The sequence below is a fragment of the Haliotis rufescens genome, unplaced genomic scaffold (genome assembly GCF_023055435.1).
Source record: "Haliotis rufescens isolate VD_foot unplaced genomic scaffold, xgHalRufe1.0.p SCAF_18, whole genome shotgun sequence".
NCBI lineage: Eukaryota > Metazoa > Mollusca > Gastropoda > Lepetellida > Haliotidae > Haliotis > Haliotis rufescens.
This window is the reverse complement of record NW_025963868.1, coordinates 20,485,962-20,508,960: the sequence shown is the minus strand read 5'-3', so window position 1 is coordinate 20,508,960 and position 22,999 is coordinate 20,485,962. Positions and strand designations below refer to the sequence as shown.

Below are 22,999 nucleotides of genomic sequence, written 5' to 3'. Positions count from 1 at the left end.
TTCAGTATTAACCCCACAAGGCATGATTCAGTATTAACCCCACAGGGCATGATTCAGTATTAACCCCACAAGGCATGATTCAGTGACCCCTTCAAAACTCCATCCCGTAAAGCCTCCTGTTAGGCACATTATTAAGAGCTGGGGACCCTCCACTACTGATGACACAGAACCCCTTTAAGGCATGTCCTGACCAGGGCAGCATGCTGACCAGTGGACAAGCCTAACAAGCTCTTCAACACTTCAATGATATATGACACTCGTAAACACCTCTTGTAATCATTATCACAACCCATTGACAACTTAATGTCCTATCTCAACACAATCTCCTTGGGGCTGTTCTGTGCTGTTGGTCTGCTGCCTCTTAGGAATCTCATTATCTCGTTACACTGTTCAGGATTTGTTTACTCAGCAGGAGCTCGAGATATTATCTTGACCACTGGTCAAACTATCAGCTCATAACCCAGCAAGACCTTTGTCTCTCACTCGTGGAGCACAGTCAAACAATGTTATTCAGTTTACTTGACGGATCTGTCAGGGACTTACACATATACTGGGCTCAATTCCAGGAACAAGATTTAACTTGCACAAGGCACATGTTGCATGAAAACCAAGTTGCACCAAACAGAACCAGCTTGCACTCTGATCCCATAAATTTATCAAAGCTGAAACATCGGCTGAGTGTCACTTAAACTAATGATGCATTGCTATAAAACGTAACAGGAACATGTGCACATAATCTTGAAGTACCCACAGTTTGATGACGTCAGTATGAAAGCATGACCAATTACATGGGATCAGTCGTGTAGTATGGTAATAAACTTTAGAGATATTGAGTTTGTTCAAAGATGGATTTTGTGTGGACAACTAAGGGTTAGTCAGATATAGTTTGAATTTTTACATACACTTGGTGCAAGTGGACATAACTATTAGGTTGCATTTTTCAATAATAGGCTGCATTGGTGCATGTTTTACCCAGCTACATGAAGCTACATCAAGCCCTGATATATAATGACCATTACTGGGGACATTTCATTAACTGGGAATTTGTTACTAAGGAAATTAGTTAAACTAGATTTCAAAGGAAATGGGGCCATCAGGCCTGGATTGGTTTGTTTGTTTGTTATTTAACGCTACACTCAGCAATATTCCAGCTATATAACGGCGGTCTGTAAATAATCGAGTCTGGACCAGACAATCCAGTGATTGACATCATGAACATCGATCTACACAATTGGGATATGATGACATGCATCAACCAAGTCAGCGAGCCTGACCACTCGATCCCATTAGTCGCCTCTTACGACAAGCATAGTTGCCTTTTACGGCAAGCATGGGTTGCTGAAGACCGATTCTACCCCGGATCTTCATGGGTGGATAGGGACTGTGATTTACATGGGGATCGTGTTGTCAGGCTTTAACGTACATGGGGATCGGTCAGCACATCTTCAAGACTTTTAGTATGATCTGCATGATCAAGAGGGTAAAAAGTAACTATCAGTCAAGTAGCTCGTTTTGTGGCACAGTCCCTTTAAAGAATGTATCAGGATTGAACTATCAACCAATGACCACCAGTGAATCAACATATGCTGGTTGCACCTGCGACTTTTGAAACTAGTCCAAAGCCCGTGTCTAGTAAAATTCTGTTTGGTCAAGTAAGCTCAGCTAATAAAGGTCTACATAATAACAATGCATTCCACTGAAAATGATGCTAAGAGCCAAGGTTGGACTCATAGTCTCAAAAGTTTTTGGCAAAGACTGTATTATAGCAAGGCTACATCAAGTGAAGCACCAGAAAAACCCATCAAATGACATATTTTGTTGCCATGCACCTTTGAATAATGATTGGAATATACAACTTTCAAATGACCAATCATCAACATATGTTGTAGCAAGGCCCCTTTAAGGAGAGCAACAGCCTCACACATGACCACTGGTTAAGCGAGGTAATGGTCAAGTGCCATTTACAGCCAGACCCTTTAAGAGCAGCTGGCCAGTGGTCAGACTAACAGCAGGGAGTTAATAGCTTTATCACCTAGTGTTATGATAAGCATCTCGTAAACAACCTCAGGTCATAGATCATGATGGTCAACTGCCCCCACTGCGGTCAGACAGCTGGACTGGCCATGCTCTCATACCCTGTACTCAGGTTAAAGGGCCCAGAGAGAAGGCTCATGGGTCACTGTAGGCAGGTTAAAGGGCCCACAGAGAAGGCTCATGGGTCACTGTAGGCAGGTTAAAGGGCCCACAGAGAAGGCTCATGGGTGTCTGTAGGCAGGTTAAAGGGCCCACAGGGAAGGCTCATGGGTCACTGTAGGCAGGTTAAAGGGCCCACAGAGAAGGCTCATGGGTGTCTGTAGGCAGGTTAAAGGGCCCACAGGGAAGGCTCATGGGTCACTGTGGGCAGGTCAAAGGGCCCACAGAGAAGCCTCATGGGTCACTGGGGACAAGTTAAAGGGCCCACAGAGAAGGCTCATGGGTGTCTGTAGGCAGGTTGCCTACCTTGTAGAGACCACTTATAGCTTGGCCCCTTTAAGAGGTGTGACCTTGCAGTGACCAATGGTCAGACTACATTCTTATAGGTCAGCCCCTTTAAGAGGTGTGATCGTATAATGACTAGCGTTCAGAATATATTGGTCAGTCCCTCTCAAAGTGAGCGAGTGATTTGAGTATGGTTTTACGCCACTTTTAGCAATATTCCGGCAACATCACAGTGGGGGACACCAGAAATGAGATTCACACATGTGAGGAATCGAACTCAGGTCTGTGGTGGGATAAGTGAACGCAAGGAAATTCTCCACACCAGATTCTTCAAGTTTAACTTTCTAACTCTGTTAACTCACTGACTGACTGCCACACGCAACCCTGTGAGCAGGGAGACTCCCCCTCTCCAAACACCAGACTTTTCCAGTTCCACTTTCTAACAATGACTGACTGCCACACACAAGTCTATCACTATCGAAAGCCCTGAGGGCGAGACTCACTGATCTCCTACTTGTACCAACAACAACCCCAGGTTATTGACAACCTGCTTATGTCCATTCTGACTCAGTTGACCACTTAACAAGCAGGGATTATCCCCCGAGTGGCTGTAACAAACGCCAGTGTTCTACAGAGGCGATAGGCACACGATGGCGGAATGTCCCGACCTGCTGGTCACCACCTCACCGGGGGATAATAAACCTCACATTATTTCACGGTCTACCGACCCAGGTATTAATCTCCCGGTCAGTCAAGCATGAGTTAAAGGGCCATGGGCTAGGGAGGTATGGCAGGATAACTTGAGGACAGGGGTTTCAACCAAGCCTCTCTCTGGCAGCTTCAGTGTGTAGCAGTACTGTTTCAGGCAGACTTGGTTCATTGTGTGTCAAGCTTGGTATTCTGTTCATTGTGTGTCAAGCTTGGTAGTGTGTTCATTGTGTGTCAAGCTTCGTAGTGTGTTCATTGTGTGCCAAGCTAGGTTGTGTGTTCATTGTGTGTCAAGCTTGGTAGAGTGTTCATTGTGTGTCAAGCTAGGTTGTGTGTTATTTGTGTGTCAAGCTTTGTAGTGTGTTCATTGTGTGTCAAGCTTGGTAGTGTGTTCATTGTGTGAAGGACGGTGTGTGCAGCTGTGTGAAGGGAGGTGTGTGCAGCTGTGAGAAGGGAGTTGTGTGCAGCTGTGTGAAGGGAGGTGTGTGCAGCTGTGAGAAGGGAGGTGTGTGCAGCTGTGTGAAGGAAAGGGTGTGCAGCTGTGTGAGGGAGGTGTGTGCAGCTGTGAGAAGGGAGTTGTGTGCAGCTGTGTGAGGGAGGTGTGTGCAGCTGTGAGAAGGGAGTTGTGTGCAGCTGTGTGAAGGGAGGTGTGTGCAGCTGTGTGAAGGAAGGTGTGTGTGTTCGCAATAAAAGGTGTGTTGCACAGCATGCTACCTTTAGAAACTGTAGATTAAGATCAAATTATTCAAAATATTTGTTGCTTTACACCTTTGTCAGCAAAATAGTGGCCTGTAAATAATCATTTTGAAGTCTCTGAGCTGGACCACCAAATCTAATTGGTTGCATCTTACGACCAGTACAGGTTTCTGGGAACCTTTTCTAACTCAGAATCCCAATGGGACACTGAAATATAAGAACCTTTTGAAATATATTCACTGTCAAACAGAAGATAAATTTCAATGGCCTCAACTTGAAAGAATCCATTAATCTTCTACAATACAACACATAGAACCTCTATCAAGAAGCATATGGAAATATCTATTTTACAACTGACTCTGTTTCAAACTCAAGTGGTTACCATGGTTGATATCTGAACCAGCCAAAACAACCAGATAATGACTGAATATCTGTTTACAAAACATCCCCTGAATTATAGCAAAACTCAGGACTATTTGCTACTAACGGTACCTCACAAGCTGGTAGCACGCACTAAAAACATATTTTTCTTTCATATGCTGACATGAGCACATTTTTTTCAATACAACCAGAAGCCAATCTACGTCAAGGGGGCAACTGAAGCCCAATACAGTCCCCATGACAAGAAGAGTCATCAGGGGGCCCTTGGGACAAACTGACACTGTTAGTAACTCATCTGATGAAGAAGTGAGACAGTGGATGACATCTTTCCTTATATTCAACAAAACATCTCCTGGGATTTCGCAAACATTACCAAGTCGTTGAATGAGGTGTTCACAGACAGGCCGGCATCATGAGAGACTGGTTAGTGATGAAAATTATGGAAATTGCCCAAAAGAGAATGATAAAATTCATCCAAAGAAAGAAATAACTTAATTTTCAACAACAGTAGTAAAAACTCGATTAATTTTAATTCATTCATCATTATGTCATAAATACCACACTGTCATTATTATGAATTAAAACATTTAATTATTATTAATATTAAACACTGAACATTAAACATATAAAAAGTAACATGTCACTGACAAAGTAACAAAATAAAACATTTTAAAATGTCCAAGCTCAATTTCTCTGGAAAAAATAGTAACAATGAAAGTTACGTTACGAGAAAAATCTGATATAAAAATCCTTAACGAGGCCGCTACAGTGATAAAGGTGTTGACAGAGATTAGGACCTGTTTTCTATGTCGTGGATGTAATTTTCTTGCCACCTCCAATATTAAGTCCAAGTTTGCATCAGATACCAGCTAAACAAGCTAAACAACACCCCAAAACTCCCCAAACCTTGCATTACTAGGATAACCGAGCTGATAACAGTCCTCGGAGCCTTAATGAGCTGACCTCTGGAGGTGACATCACTGAGGTAAGGCTGGTGCCTGCCTGACAAATGAACCAGGCAAGATGACAGCCAGGCTTTATGAGCCCCTGATGCTATCTGTAGGATCCATTACCTTCTGTTTCTTTTTACCTGGTAGTTTTCACAGGTAACTCGTTAACAAGGAGAATTCAGATGCAGAGGTTTCAGGGATAAAATGTGTACCTGACAAGTCCCTGCAATTTTTTCAAGGTAATTCTTGGATTTGGGATTAGAAAATCACAAAAATTTATTCAGGTAAACTTGATAAAAGAGAATTTTGAAGAAGAATGTTAAGGTATAAAACATGAACCTGAAAATTACTGCTTTAGAAGACGGTTTGGTCGTTCACTACTGGTTTAGGAAGAAGCTAAGGATAACAGTTTGTTTTACGTCAGTCGAGTAACTAAGTGAGTCTGCATCATCGAGGTATGATGACTTGCAATCAACACGGTTAATCAGGCTCATCTGACAAGTGGTTTATGAACAATAACTCATTTATTGCGGAAAAACTCAGATTCATCCCACCCCACCCTCCAACCTCTCTCACACACACACACATGCAGGCACACACACACACACCTCCAGATTCACCACCTCCAACCTCACACAGACACAGATTCACCCCCCTCCAACCTCACAGACACAGATTCACCCCCCTCCAACCTCACAGACACAGATTCACCCCCCTCCAACCTCACACAGACACAGATTCACCCCCCTCCAACCTCACACACAGACACAGATTCACCCCCTTCCAACCTCACACACAGACACAGATTCACCCCTCTCCAACCTCACACACAGACACAGATTCACCCCCCTCCAACCTCACACAGACACAGATTCACCCCCCTCCAACCTCACACACAGACACAGATTCACCCCCCTCCAACCTCACACAGACACAGATTCACCCCCCTCCAACCTCACACAGACACAGATTCACCCCCCTCCAACCTCACACACAGACACAGATTCACCCCCCTCCAACCTCACACACAGACACACACAGAGACACACGCAGAGACACACGCACACGCACACGCACACGCACACACACACACACACACACACACACTCCCCCAAGCCCTGAGGCCTTCACCCTGACCCAGCTTGAAATGAGAAGTCCCCAAGAACAAAGCCAGCAGGTTGCATCTGGTCAACACACTACAGTCACGAACAAGTCAAGACACCTTCTGTCCACTCTCAGCAACTGGACAAAAGTGATCACAAAACACATCAACTAATTAGCCTTAACGAGGTCCTAGTTAGCACATACTCTCTTAGCAATGACTTGACAACAATCACAACTGCACCCATCCCCACAAAAGTATGTCCCCAAGGACCTTCCATAATTTGTCCCTTCAAAGACGAGTACTCCAATCCCCATCGCTGCCCCTTAATCCATCTATTCTAAATCATTCAGCTCACTAATTTCTTCTCTAGGCCTTAAACTGACCTAATTTTCAAATTTGTCTGAATACCTTAAGAAGCTTAGAAACTTTCAACCTTAAATATTCAGTCGTGTGTACCTGAAAACTCCCTGTGAATCCCTCCCTAGGATTACGCAGTGTGACTATGAGCAGACACTGGGGGCAGTTGACATAAATTCTACCATGAAATTAGGAGCCGACCATTGACCATTTGATATTCATGGGGAGCAAGATTTTATCCCAAAAAGATTGTCGCAGATAATTTGTGAAAAAATTTATTATTCTTCAGCCAGTTGAAAAAGGATAATTTTTGCAACAAAAATTACATTGTTGCAAGGTGTATTTTAGAATAAAAATATTTAGTTTCATAGACTTAAATAAAACATTGATAAAAAAATATATGATTTGCAGCTGTAGCTGATCAAATATCTAGTCTCCTTACAAACACCACCCCTATCCTCCTCCAATATCAAACAGTCAGTCCCTTACATCGTTCTTAGAGGTCAGTCAGAGGTTTCAAATGACACTAACCACACTCCATGGAAGCTAATATTTATAGAAAAGTATACACTTACAATTTTGAGAGAGGGTTCAAATAATTTGCAATGCCAGTTCCATGGGACCCGAAGATATCATTAAAGCCAACTTAATAACGGCCAGGCAAAGAAGCATGCATGTTATGTTTTACTGTTCACGTCTGATTTTCCCTACTCAATCAATAAGTTCCCTTTCAAACCAAAAAAGTGCCATCTATAATTAGCATAAGGTTTCCCAAGTACTTCCTACTTCATTGGTTGTTGGTGCATTAGTCTACAATACCATGATCATTCCATGGTATACTCAAGAACTGGTAGACCTAACCCTTAATACATTGACCGACCCCTAAACAGTGCCCCACCCCTTCAACACACTGACACCCTCAACATTCCGCCCCACCCCTCAATACACTCCCCACCCCTCAGCACTGACTCATCCCTCAGTACACTGTCCACACCCCTCAATACACTCCCCACCCCTCAGCACTGACTCATCCCTCAGTACACTGTCCACACCCCTCAATACACTCCCCACCCCTCAGCACACTGTCCCCACCCCTCAATACACTCCCCACCCCTCAGCACTGACTCATCCCTCAGTACACTGTCCACACCCCTCAATACACTCCCCACCCCTCAGCACTGACTCATCCCTCAGTACACTGTCCACACCCCTCAATACACTCCCCACCCCTCAGCACTGACTCATCCCTCAGTACACTGTCCCCACCCCTCAATACACTCCCCACCCCTCAATACACTCCCCACCCCTCAGCACACTGTCCCCACCCCTCAATACACTTCCCACCCCTCAGCACTGACTCATCCCTCAGTACACTGTCCCCACCCCTCAATACACTTCCCACCCCTCAGCACTGACTCATCCCTCAGTACACTGTCCACACCCCTCAATACACTCCCCACCCCTCAATACACTCCCCACCCCTCAGCACTGACTCATCCCTCAGTACACTGTCCACACCCCTCAATACACTCCCCACCCCTCAACACTGACTCATCCCTCAGTACACTGTCCACACCCCTCAATACACTGTCCCCACCCCTCAGCACTGACTCATCCCTCAGTACACTGTCCACACCCCTCAATACACTCCCCACCCCTCAGCACTGACTCATCCCTCAGTACACTGTCCACACCCCTAAATACACTCCCCACCCCTCAGCACTGACTCATCCCTCAGTACACTGTCCACACCCCTCAATACACTCCCCACCCCTCAACACTGTCCACACCCCTCAATACACTCCCCACCCCTCAGCACTGACTCATCCCTCAGTACACTGTCCCCACCCCTCAATACACTTCCCACCCCTCAGCACTGACTCATCCCTCAGTACACTGTCCACACCCCTCAATACACTTCCCACCCCTCAATACACTCCCCACCCCTCAACACTGACTCATCCCTCAGTACACTGTCCCCACCCCTCAATACACTCCCCACCCCTCAACACTGACTCATCCCTCAGTACACTGTCCCCATCCCTCAATACACTCCCCACCCCTCAACACTGACTCATCCCTCAATACACTGTCCCCACCCCTTCAATACACTGTCCCCACCCTTCAATACACTCCCCACCCCTCAACACTGACTCATCCCTCAATACACTGTCCCCACCCCTCAACACTGACTCATCCCTCAATACACTGTCCCCACCCCTTCAATACACTGTCCCCACCCTTCAATACACTCCCCACCCCTCAACACTGACTCATCCCTCAATACACTGTCCCCACCCCTTCAATACACTCCCCACCCTTCAATACACTCCCCACCCCTCAACACTGACTCATCCCTCAATACACTGTCCCCACCCTTCAATACACTCCCCACCCCTCAACACTGACTCATCCCTCAGTACACTGTCCCCATCCCTCAATACACTCCCCACCCCTCAACACTGACTCATCCCTCAATACACTCCCCACCCCTCAACACTGACTCATCCCTCAGTACACTGTCCCCATCCCTCAATACACTGTCCCCACCCCTTCAATACACTCCCCACCCTTCAATACACTCCCCACCCCTCAACACTGACTCATCCCTCAATACACTGTCCCCACCCTTCAATACACGCCCCACCCCTCAACACTGACTCATCCTTCAATACACTGTCCCCACCCTTCAATACACTCCCCACCCCTCAACACTGACTCATCCCTCAATACACTCCCCACCCCTCAACACTGACTCATCCCTCAGTACACTGTCCCCATCCCTCAATACACTGTCCCCACCCTTCAATACACTCCCCACCCCTTAACATTGACTCATCCCTGAAATCTTGTGTTTCGGGGTTGGTGAGTGAAGATCCACATTAGAATAGGTCTTGGTGGTGTTTAGGGTGTCATCATATCCCAAAGTTGATGACACCAATCAATCACTGGATTGTTTACAGACTGCCATCATGCAGCTGGAATGTTGCTGAGTGTGGCAGTAAACAACAAACAGTTGAGAACCAAAATACCTTCTTCAGTTACCTGTGACACTTCAACAAAACATGGCAGCACATTTCTGCTGATGACAACCCTCAAACATGTCGTCAAGGGCATGTTTTTATAACAATTACACTCATATACTTAATACCAGTTATTCAACCTGGTGATGACAATACTGGATAAAAATAAAATCTTATTGAAAGCACATTTTCCCTGATACCAATTTACCCACATACTACCCAAATATAGACTGCTGTACCATATAGAACTGGAGTTGGAAGTGATGACAGTAATACCAACCTAACCCCTATGAGGCCAACTTGAGCCCCTGAAACCCAGGCACTAGGGGCTGTTATATGTCTACAATATTCCAACAAGGGAAACTGTGTAACCTTGAGGCAGAAATTCCATGTTTCTACCACTTTACTCCCAACAAAAGTAAGGTTCTTGCTAAGCAACACATCAGCCAATGGCAAGGCTCCGTTGGGGCTATGAGGCCAGTTCTATTTATAGCTAAGGAGTGGGCGCTATCGAGAGGCTGAAGACAAGCACGTGGGTAGGGAAGGACCCTGTCCCTGAAATCCCCTGTAAAGGTTACCATAAGACATGGAGTTCTGGTCAGCCTGCAGGAATCCATATAATGGTCTGTGTGCCTCTACCTGTGTCATCCCTCATAGGGGTCCAGGGGCTCTGTAGGGGTTGCTTGCTACATTGTATTGATCCCTTGTTTACTACCTGAGCCCAAATCTCCCCCCCCCCCCCCCCCCCCCCCTCACACACACACACACACACACACACACAGGGCCTCACCATCACTTAATCTAATCTGGGCCTTATTGTCAGTGTCAGCACAACTGGGAGGTGATATTGTGTGAGGTTCTGAAACCTATCCTTTTTTTACCTGACACTAGGTAGATTAGAAGATGAGATGACACCTGGTGAAATGGGGGGTTAATGTCACATGAGGGGGAGGGGGGAGGATGGGGAGGGAGAGGTGTGTGTGGGAGGGGAGAAGTGTGTGGGTGGGTGTAGGGGGGAGAGAGGGAGAAGTGGGTGGGTGTATGTATGGGGGGGGGGAGAGGGGGAGGGAGAAGTGTGTGGGTAGGGGTATGGGGCGGAGAGGTGTGAGTGGGTGGGTGGTTAACGAGGCAGAGGTGTGTGTGTGTGTGTGGAGAGAGTGGGAAACCGTGTGTTCAAAAATGAAATTGGTAAGGGGGGGGGGTGGGGGGGTGGGGGGGGGGGAGAACATCAATATCTCTTAGATACAGATAATTACAGCAGATAATTTATAAGATATGTCATCAATGAGTACTTATCTCAGGTGCTTATCAACCAAGGCTTCTTAACATTGAGTCTTTACTGAAATATGATCTAGTGTAAACGAAGATAGTAACATCCACATATCATTGTCATAAATCAAATTAACCTCTGTGATTGTCCAAATAACTGCATTCACAACAATCATGGTTTCCATCAAGCAGGTAAGATGAATTACATGGTGGTCAATGTGGGCCTATCATGGTCCACTGGTGGAAGACCTTCACAAACACTAGATGCATCTCAAGGTCATCACTATGCAACATGACATGCGGCAAACAGATAACACAAACTCATCAACTTCATCTATAAATTGCTTTAGATCGCCAGGAGGGAGATCATTGACCTCTGGAAATTCTAACCCTCTGTCCTCTGCAAGAAATCCCTAGAAACAGGGCCCTTTCCAGACAGGTGCTAGGTTCTGTATTCAAATCAATAAGAACTTTAGCTTTTAATGGCTCAAAACTATCTCTCAACATTGTGCCATCAGCATCCGAGCCAAAAATAGCCATGACTTAAACATAATCACTTTCCGTGTCCTCACACCATGCTACCAGTGGCCCCAAAAGTGCCCAAATTTCAGACATGGCCTCCCAACTAACTGCACTGCAGAAAGCTGTCAGTTCTAGCAATACACCTACAGTTGGTGTATCGCCAACACCTTTAATCAATGCATGACAGCATGTGTCCAAACGAATCTCTAACCCTCATTTCAGAAAAGGTGTCAACCACTGCTTGAAGGAACCTGCCAAATCAGGGAAGATGTGTGGCAGTTTATAGCCTGTTTCAGCTAAGTTTGCATTTGTCGAATAAGCACTATATATAGCCTTCCTCCCCCACTCTCTCTTGTTCAAGCTTGAAACCTTTATCAGGGCTAGGGATGGTTTGAAGCAATGGACCCAGGTCTATCAGAAACATTGTCAAGTGAAAATAACGGTCATATTGTGTACCGAGATGGTTTCTGGTGGTGGGCAGGTGATTTCCACCTCCATACCTACCGCCATGTCTATACTGGCAGAGGCAAATATGCTTTTCTCTAATTAATAATTATTAAAAAAAGAAAATCAAGAAAGTCTTCAGTTAAGGCTTTGGGATACAAATTAGCACTAGAACGAGTCATTTGGGGAAATGCTAAAGGTATCTTAAGGGGGAGAGTTTCCAGCTTTTTAGGGGTGTTATAACTGTTTGGATGGAACCTTTTTCTGGTTATTTAAAATTTGTGAGGAATACGGTATACATACACCAGTTGGTATTTCCCTGAAATGATATTGATCACTAGCACATTTGCAAATACATGTTTCCGTCAGGGAAGTGATGGGGTAACTCGGATATTCGGGTGGGTCCTGAGTAAGCAGACCAGGGTGGTGTACAGGGTGGTGATATATGGTTGTATATCAGGGTGGTGATATATGGTTGTATATCAGGGTGGTGTACAGGGTGGTGATGTATGGTTGTATATCAGGGTGGTGATATATGGTTGTAATCAGGGTGGTGATGTATGGTTGTAATCAGGGTGGTGATGTATGGTTGTAATCAGGGTGGTGATATATGGTTGTATATCAGGGTGGTGTACAGGGTGGTGATATATGGTTGTATATCAGGGTGGTGATATATGGTTGTATATCAGGGTGGTTATATATGGTTGTATATCAGGGTGGTGATATATGGTTGTATATCAGGGTGGTGATGTATGGTTGAATATCAGGGTGGTGATGTATGGTTGTATATCAGGGTGGTGATATATGGTTGTATATCAGGGTGGTGATATATGGTTGTAATCAGGGTGGTGATGTATGGTTGTAATCAGGGTGGTGATATATGGTTGTAATCGGGGTGGTGATATATGGTTGTATATCAGGGTGGTGATGTATGGTTGTATATATCAGGGTGGTGTACAGGGTGGTGATATATGGTTGTAATCAGGGTGGTGATGTATGGTTGTAATCAGGGTGGTGATATATGGTTGTATATCAGGGTGGTGATATATGGTTGTGTATCAGGGTGGTGATGTATGGTTGTAATCAGGGTGGTGATATATGGTTGTATATCAGGGTGGTGATATATGGTTGTATATCAGGGTGGTGATGTATGGATGTATATCAGGGTGGTGATATATGGTTGTATATTAGGGTGGTGATGTATGGTTGTAATCAGGGTGGTGATATATGGTTGTATATCAGGGTGGTGATATATGGTTGTAATCAGAGTGGTGATATATGGTTGTATATCAGGGTGGTGATGTATGGTTGTAATCAGGGTGGTGTATTCAGCACTGTACAGGGTACGGATGTGTCAGATCAGTAGAGAAATGTGTGGTTTCGATGTATGTAAAGACAAGGTTGTCATCAACAAAAGAAAGGTACCTACCTTCAAACACATTACACTACGTCTACTGTTTTACATTCACAACACTACCGACTATAAAACAACAATGAACAACACAACTATCTCTAGCATGAACAACCCTCACGACCAACAACATTCAACATTCTCCAAATATGGGCAGTGTCAGAATGTTATACTTCACTGATGTCACAGCATTTCTTCTTCCTCTTATTTAGTATATTCTTACTTGAAAAAAAGCCTTAATAGAAAAGCTTCAAAATAAGTGAAGGCCACAACAACATGTTCACAAGTTTTGTAAATGGGTCTCAGCAAGACCAAAATAATATACCGTATTCAACGTAATAAGCGCCCACGGTGATATTTGCTAATACAGTGGCTAGTGAACAATCCCAATTAGCACCCCTTCCGATTGATCAGTGTACACGAGACTTATTTATTTGTGTATAATACACACTCGTGTGTTATATGCACCCATAATTATGGGCAATTAAATTCTGAAAAAATTTATCTGTCGTGAATAATACCCACATACTTTTCTTTTGTTTCATTTCAGGCTGTCAGCATAAACCACAAACAAGCTTTCAACTCATAATTTTATTCTAATAAACGAGCTTTCAACTCATAATTTTATTCTAATAAAAGTCCCCTATTTCTAATTTTGAGAGTGCCCTATGTGCTTATTACGTCAAATACGGTACATGTTTCCAGTTTCCACCGCAACCCTGAGCCTTGTTGCACTTCACTAAGGATCAACGAGTCATTTAGCGAGAGAAAATATATGTTCCAATATTCACATTCCAGATAATGGGGGTCTACAAGTCTGGACCATTCAATCCAGTGATTGATATCATGAACAACCATCCATGAAGCTGGGGTAGACAGACTCTCAATCATCCAACTCATCAACCCTGCAACTCATCAACCCTGCATCTCATCAATCCTGCAACTCATCAACCCTGCATCTTATCAACCCTGCAACGCATCAACCCTGCATCTCATCAATCCTGCAACTCATCAACCCTGCATCTTATCAACCCTGCAACGCATCAACTCCGCAACTCATCAACCCTGCAACTCATCAACCCTGCATCTTATCAATCCTGCAACTCATCAACCCTGCATCTTATCAACCCTGCAACTCATCAACCCTGCATCTTATCAACCCTGCAACTCATCAACCCTGCATCTTATCAACCCTGCAACTCATCAACCCTGCATCTCATCAACCCTGCAACTCATCAACCCTGCATCTTATCAACCCTGCAACTCATCAACCCTGCATCTTATCAACCCTGCAACGCATCAACCCCGCAACTCATCAACCCCGCAACTCATCAACCCTGCAACTCATCAACCATGCAACTCATCAACCCTGCAACTCATCAACCCTGCAACTCATCAACCCTGCATCTCATCAACCCTGCAACTCATCAACCGTGCATCTCATCAACCCTGCAACTCATCAACCCTGCATCTCATCAACCCTGCAACTCATCCAAAACGCCATCTCCTTAGGTCAAGGTTCATACAGAGAGGGAACACAAAAATGCAAGACCTTTTCAAGGCTGCCGACTGACATTGTCAAGGCTTTTTTTGTCGCGTCATTAGCCTTCATCAGTCAATATTTTACCAAATCCAGCATACTCAAATATTAGTCATAAGACCTAAAAGCAGTATAACCATCACACATTTTCCAACAAGATTTATTTTTCAACAAAAAAAATAAATGAACTCAGTCATGAATTCTCCAGTTTTCTTTGGCACACAGATCTATCACTGTGATAAATCTCACTGAAACCTCTTTTGTACATATTTTGGTGTTCTTTGATACTTTGATTAACATGTACATTGTGTACAAATTCAAGGCTTTTAAGTAATTTTGGTGATTTTCAAGGCTTTTCAAGGTTGACACTGAAAATCAAGTCTTTCCATAAGTAACCTTAAAATTGAAGGCTTTTTCAAGCCTGTATGAACCCTGTAGATACACCAGGGTTGCTGGGGATGTATTCTAGAAAAGTAGGAAACAAACAACACAGGCCTACCCAGCCTATTTTGGGATGGACTGAAATTGGAAACGTAGATATTTTCTCTCAGCCTACCAGAGTCATTGTGGATGAACAGAAGATGTTTCATCATCTTCAGATGGCATTTATCCATCATCACAACCTTTCCATGCAACAGGTAACTGGAGAAGTTCCTTTAGCTAAAAAAGTCATTAATTTCTCAAATCAGTCTCTTGACCAGTCTCGAGTAACGTCACATGAGAACTCTTGCCCTTCAAAATCTACTTCAATATATCCTGATCAAAGTATATTAGGGATCATCAATATGTTCGGGGGATACTAATATGAACTGGTGTGCTCAGTCTTCACAGCAACTAAATATCACCCAAAATAGTCATGTACCCTAACATTTGGTGTTCAGTATAGGCACACACATTTTCTTAGATAATCTTCCGAAAATGTACTTTCCGATGTTCAATAGGATCAGTGTACAGGAATATCGCTCGTCCACAGAAAAATAATTATTTACATCTTCTTATTCCATATAACTGGTCCTCAGCAACTTAAGATTGTTGTACCAGGCGGCCAAAAGGATAAAAGGTGATCCTTGGTGATCTGGTGTGTGTCATCGTACCCCATGGCATGGATTGTTGCTCACAATATCCAGCACTGGATTGTCTTGCCTCGTCTTGTCTTGTCCAGACTCAATTACTTACATGTGGCTAGAATATTTGCTGAGTTCTGTGTTAAACAAACAAACAAACAAACAAACAAACAAACACGTCTTTCATTCAGGTAAAGGGGTACAGGTGGTCAAGTCGGAATAACTAACATTGATACCAATCAATATATATCGATTATTGGTGTTATATATCTTATATTGACACAGGTCTTCAGCAACCAATACTTGCCGTAAAAGGCAGCACTGCTTGTCATAAGAGGTGGCGGACTAGTAGTCGGCTTTGCTGACTTGGTCGATGCATAGCTCAACTGCATAGATCGATGCTCATGATATCAATCACTGGATTGTCTGGTCCAGACTCAATTATTTACAGACCGATGTCATAAAGCTGGCATATTACTGAGTGCGCGTTGAACAACAAACAAACATTATATGGATTATTAGGCCAAATGTTTTGGTTTGTATGGATCACCTTTAGTTATACAGTTTACTTGGTTCACACAAGACTTAATGACTCAATTTATTCCACTGACATATTTCTGAAACTCAAGGAGTTATTTAAACTAAATCCTTGATTCAACATTGTCAATATTCTTTCAATATTATTTTATCTATTTTTCATTGCGATGCAATATTTAGAAGGTTAGTCAAAAATGTCCTTAAAAGGACACCAAAATAATAATCATTTCAAAACTTATTTATTAATTTGAGAGGCCATTAGAGTGTAAAGAGTGTTTTCGAAAAATAAACTTAACTTAAAAAACTTGTTTTCTCTTGTAAAATAACCATTTGTTTGGATCAGTAAAACAACACCTAATTGTGTTTGGGTAAAATATTTTTAGATAAATATATAAAGTTTAAACTATTCTACCAATCTTTAAAATAACTACGATGGCGATGAGAGAGTATCTTTCAAATTAGCAGTAATCAAAGTTATATTGAAAAATTAATAATGTAAATTTACATCCTCCCTTTCCTCATTACAAATGACGATCTATCTGCAACCCACACATCTTACATGAAACATCAGGGTTTTACCTTGACCTACAAAACTAGGGGTGAGAGGACCGACCCCCAATTACTCATTTCAAGGTCATTACAGGCTGAGGGTATATGAGGGGCCAGTTAAGTAAGGATATGGTATAGTGTACTGTGCTGTAAGATTTAATAATTACTTTAATACAGATACTTTTATATTTCTTTTCAAGAATTTTGGACAATGGATTTTTTATTGTGCGTCCCTTGGGATGCAAAATAGTCTTTTTTCTGTGTCCATTTTATACATTTGTGCGTACTGGACACACATTTCTGTGTTGCATAAAACCCTGGACAGCATATAGCGGTAGTTGGGGGGACATTTTCAGACTGAATATATTTAAACAGTGACCTCAATACAGGAGACAGACACCCCTGCCAGACAGCCCCTGCCCTTGAACAACTTGTGGCCACTGTCTACACACACACACTGACCAATAGAGCTGTATCTGGTCCACCGGATGACCCCGCTAGTGTATACAGAGTCAAGGCGCTCAGACCCATTCATTTTCTGGGACAGACTTGACTGCTATCAAAAATGGCCTTCAGATCAAAGTTAATAACATCATGTAAATGTTTTAGTGCCATTTGTCTCGAGCAAAATCACTGCAATCCCAACCTGAGGCAATTAGAAATATACATATATGGTAATCAGGGTTGCAAATTAATAATTAAAAACAACCTAATCATGATGACCATGATTGTCTGTATTCTCTGGATCAAAATAATCATTTTTATCATTTTTTATCACTAGCTAAACCAAGTGATAATTAATTGATTATTAATTGGTTGTACATGTGAAAAGCTGGAGACCCAGACTAAACTCTTCAGGCCCTCATTAAACAAAATTGCAGGTAATTGTGTCAAAATAATTTGACATGAAAATTTACTGCAGGCCATAAGGACCCATCCAAATTTCAAACTACGGGCCCGACCCAAGATCTACCTGCCACGGGCCCGACACAAGATCTACCTGCCACGGGCCCCGACACAAGATCTACCTGCCACGGGCCCGACACAAGATCTACCTGCCACGGGCCTGACACAAGATCTACCTGCCACGGGCCCGACACAAGATCTACCTGCCACGGGCCCGACACAAGATCTACCTGCCACGGGCCCGACACAAGATCTACCTGCCACGGGCCGACACAAGATCTACCTGCCACGGGCCCGACACAAGATCTACCTGCCACGGGGCCGACACAAGATCTACCTGCCACGGGCCCGAAAAAAGATCTACCTGCCACGGGGCCGACACAAGATCTACCTGCCACGGGCCCGACACAAGATCTACCTGCCACGGGCCCGACACAAGATCTACCTGCCACGGGCCTGACACAAGATCTACCTGCCACGGGCCCGACACAAGATCTACCTGCCACGGGCCTATGAGCAGGCACTTATATCCAACAATGATATTATAGGAAGCCAGTGATATACGCTTCAAAACACTACTAAAAACAACTAAACACTACTTAACACACAATCTCACTTTTTATCTCACAAACCATCTTTTTAAGCCAAAAGGTTACAAGCATAAACTTAAACCTTAACATGTATATGTTCAGATCTAGATTTCCAATTTCAAGTAAAAAAAATCAGTTTCAGGTCAAAAACTGCTCAGCTAAGCATCATAAGTGAGAGATAAATTTAACAAATATGTAACATTTAAGTCATCTCAAAATAGTTAAATTTAAGTTATAAACTCGTTTAAAATTTGTAAAGTCTATATCATCATATCGCATTGACACTTAATGTTCCTATATTACACTGTCCAAAAACCATCCAATATAAAACACAAAAACCCTTGTCTGAATTTTTGATATCCCCGAAACAAGTGACACTTCTCCAGACAAAAGACCAACACAAGAATGATTGCAAAAACGCAGTATCTAAATTAAGAAACATGAAAAAGATTCTTTGCGGGGCTACAGGCGAGGTTATACCAATTCGACAAAGAGAAGCTACTGTGTTGTGCTGGTCGTAGACAGAGTACACACTTGGCACACAAACCTGGTGGATCTTGGCCAGAGTGGAGCAATGAACCACCAGGCTCTGCTGGGGGTCTCATCAATATTCATGAGGGGATCAGACACCCTATGAATATTCATGACTGCATAAGACTGGTTTGTTGGAGGGGGCAAGTGGGCTATCCTTTCTGGAAGCCCGCGTGTTACCAAAGTGTCGTTAACAAAGTAACCTGTACACTCTCAGTTGACGTCATGTTAAGTTCCACAGTGCAATGTCAGAAACTGGCACTAGTCCTGTCATCCTCGCCAAACTACTTTTTAAAGGGTTTTAAGGGATATGTTATCATTATAAAGACTAGTGGACTAAAAATGTTAGTTTCTACTGCTGACCTGTGCTCAGTCGCCTCTTACGACAAGCACAGTTGCCTCTTATGACAGCACAGTTGCCTCTTACAACAACCACAGTGGCCTCTTACGACAACACAGTGGCCACTTACAACAAGCACAGTTGCCTCTTACGACAACACAGTGGCCACTTACAACAAGCACAGTTGCCTCTTACTGCAAGAATGGGTTTCTGGTACATTAGGAAACTCCCATGTACTTGGTTTTGTTCACTTACACATAAAATATGGTTTGTTTCCTTCGTCTGCCTTGTTGTTATTCACAAGACAAAATAATAAAAATATAAATTATATACAGTTCAGTCAGATAACATTGTATCATATTGGACTCAATGTGCTGCAATTAACTAGATGTATCTTTACTTACCTATTTAGTACATATACAGAAAATTGAGGTTTTTGAGAGCTCAACCAGTCATTATGAAGTAAAGACCTTGAGAATTGGGCCTTTATCAGAGAATCTAAGGGCAACTAAATATTAGGGCTGGCCACTGATATAGATCATGGAGATAATCGCTAACCAAATATCTAGCAATTATCAATAAATATTGGGGAAGTAACTTAAGCAAATATAAAAAAAGTTCCGAAAGAAATCAACATATTTCACCCCACTTGGGAGCAGAGACACATTTATGCATGGATTGACTTAAGAGATATAACAAAAACAGTTGCTTTCCGTCTTCGACAATTGACATGTTGGAAATAACAAGTCTGTTTTGGTAAATCTAAACTTCATCACAATAGTTTATGCAAGTTATAATCGACGACAACAATTTCATATCCATAATCGTTAATGTTTCTTTCAATCAACAATAATTCCAATTAGCGATCTAATTAGCCATACTAAATATTAATATTTTACATTATGGTAATAACAAGGGCCCTTTGACATGTATGCTTCATTTCAAAAACATCACAGTGCAAGTGATCAGTGTTCTAAATGAACCATGACAGTCAAGGAGTTATAACCTATGCATTGTTCAAGGGATATCTGCTGTGGTACTAGAATCAGGTGCTCCTAAATCTTTAGATTTTAACATTTGGGTTTTGACAAGGACCCCCTGACTTACACGTTTAATTTACACCATTGTTGATAATAGTTGTTTATTTTATTTTAGGAATATCCTAGTTTCACATACTATTGCCGCATATTGACCTGACATAGCCACCTGACCTGACCCTACATAAAAAACTGTACACACACCAAAGCCTTGCATCCAATACATCCCAAACTAGTGATCTCGAGCCCCTCAACCTGTACTGACCTCAGCTACCCGAGTCTGAGGTCAGTGACATCAACACAATACTGTCAGACACCGGTAGTATCAAAGTAAGCCACAAAACCACAGCCATCTGGCAACTACCGGAGCGTTTAGCCCCTCCAAATCTACCCTCCCTGTAAATCTCACTCACTGAACGCCCGACTCAATGACCTGTTTGTTACACACTTTCAACACGCGGATCACTAGTCTCGGACAAAACAAACTAAGGACAAGTTTACCGGCAAAGACAAACAGAGCTGTATATGTAGCATGCATCGTGTACTCACCAATGGGCTGAGGAGACAGTGGTCCGCTTATTGTTGAGTCCGAGACTTGTTTCAGTCTTTATGACTGAGGTCAGGATCAGCGCTTTTTGTCTCGGCCTGTGACAGAAAACACAATGAATCTAAAGCCTCGTCCATTAGGTCAGCTGAAGATACCTTTGAGGAAATGGAGTCAGTCACATAATATCTAGGTCACTGGTTCAGTGAAATTCTCAGATATTTAGGATCATCAACTTTCAACCTTTATATTCGTACACTTTTTTTATCAATTCAATTTTTGAAGAATATATTAGAGAGTTAAACAACATAGTTCACTGTCACAGATGATGGTCAGGTTTACTATAAGAATTTCTTTTAGATTTTTAAATTGTGAAATTTATTAAAAATACTTTCATTTAGAAAATTCCTATTTTACATTGAGTCCTATACTTTGGTTTGTTGTATGGCATTTTGCAATATCCATGCTCTATCTGAATGGTCTGAGAGCCAACCAGTCTTGTGGCTGAGGTTGCGGAGTCTAGCCACCGACCTCGAGGACACCATAGTATATAGTCAGGCCCCACTGTTTCCAAACACTGATTGGTGCTGCCTTCAAGTATACAACTCAAGGATACTCGGAGTGACCAGTCTGGGTGGACGATTGTCTGGAAGCCATTTGTGGGCGTTCTTTACGTAGTGTACTCGTTTTGAGTAGTATACTTTCAATGCTACTGTCCGTTGGCTGCAAAATCAGACAGATAAAATGCAAATATATACATCCGAAAGCAACAATTCGTCTTAAATGTCATGAAAGTTATTTATTTGTCCATACCAACTCGTCACCATAATTTCAGACATTGTCATGAAGTAAAAAAAAGTTGTTTAACCAACTCTCATGTAATTGTTGGTGGTTTCATGCCTGTTGTACCAAGGGAGTTTGTGTAATAAACATAACAGCTGAAGGCCATCGCGGAACACAGGGACAGTCTCATAACTTCTATTCTGAAATATTTTCATTGTCACTGTCACTGTCAACTGCATAACAATTTGACTGACAGTTGCATGATCTAAACCATCTCTTTCACAATGTGAATCTTTACCCCCCTCTGAATTGCAATAATTACAAACATGAAATACCAAGGTAGACACAATTTATGGATAACAACTTCTTTAATACTGTAAAGGCGACGTTTCAGTATAGATGCTTATACCATTGTCAAGCAAGATCCATAAATCGTTACTATTTTGTCATTCCTCAACTTCTAAGTAATGCCTATCAAAGGCAAGGTTTTCAAATCACCTGTGAATTTCATCAAGTACCACATTGTTTGTTGTTTAACGCCGCACTCAGCAATAGTCCAACTATATGACAGTGGTCTGTAAATAATCAAGTCCGGACCAGACAATCCAGTGACTGACATTATGAACATTGATCCACGCAATTGGGATACGATGACATGCATCAACCAAGTCAGCGAGCCTGACCACCCGATCCCGTTAGTCGCCTCTTACGACAAGCATAGTCGCCTTTACGGCAAGCATGGGTTGCTGAAGACCTATTCTATCACGGATTTTCATGGGAAAATGATATATTGAGCTTGTTCTGTTTATTTTATTATTTTCATTTGAAATTAGTTGAATAGCAATACCAAGAACATGCCTACATTCCTTTGAGAATATTTTACAGATTCTCACTGTATATTCCCTTTAACTACTACAGACAGGGCGCTTTTGATTTAGACTTTTCATTTGACAGGATTTTTATTACAAAAAAGACAGTAGTGGGTTGGCCTAACACACGCGAATTTCACGTGCAATTGTAGGGCTGTTCAGTTTACAGTGCAGACCCCCTTATAACAGGCAAAAAACCCATCAACAATTACAAGAGAGTATGTTAAACAACTTTTCCTACCCTACATGACAATGTCTGAAATATTGGTGATGAGGTCCTATTGACAAATAAATAACTTTCCTGCTATTTAAGACAAGTTGTTGCTTTTGGGTATATATCTATTTAGCATTTCCTCAGTATGAGT

The 22,999-nt window shown here is 42.7% G+C and overlaps 1 protein-coding gene across 6 annotated transcripts in view; it reads right to left on the bottom strand.

Moving 5' to 3' along the window:
• The window catches only part of LOC124147998, a 434,301-nt gene that overhangs the window by 135,009 nt on the left and 276,293 nt on the right, over positions 1–22,999 (bottom strand). For all 6 annotated transcript variants that reach the window (XM_048398395.1, XM_048398387.1, XM_048398385.1 and 3 more), the window contains one exon: positions 20,988–21,083. The gene's annotated coding sequence lies outside the window, so the exon portion shown is untranslated. The remainder of the gene's footprint in view (positions 1–20,987; positions 21,084–22,999) is intronic.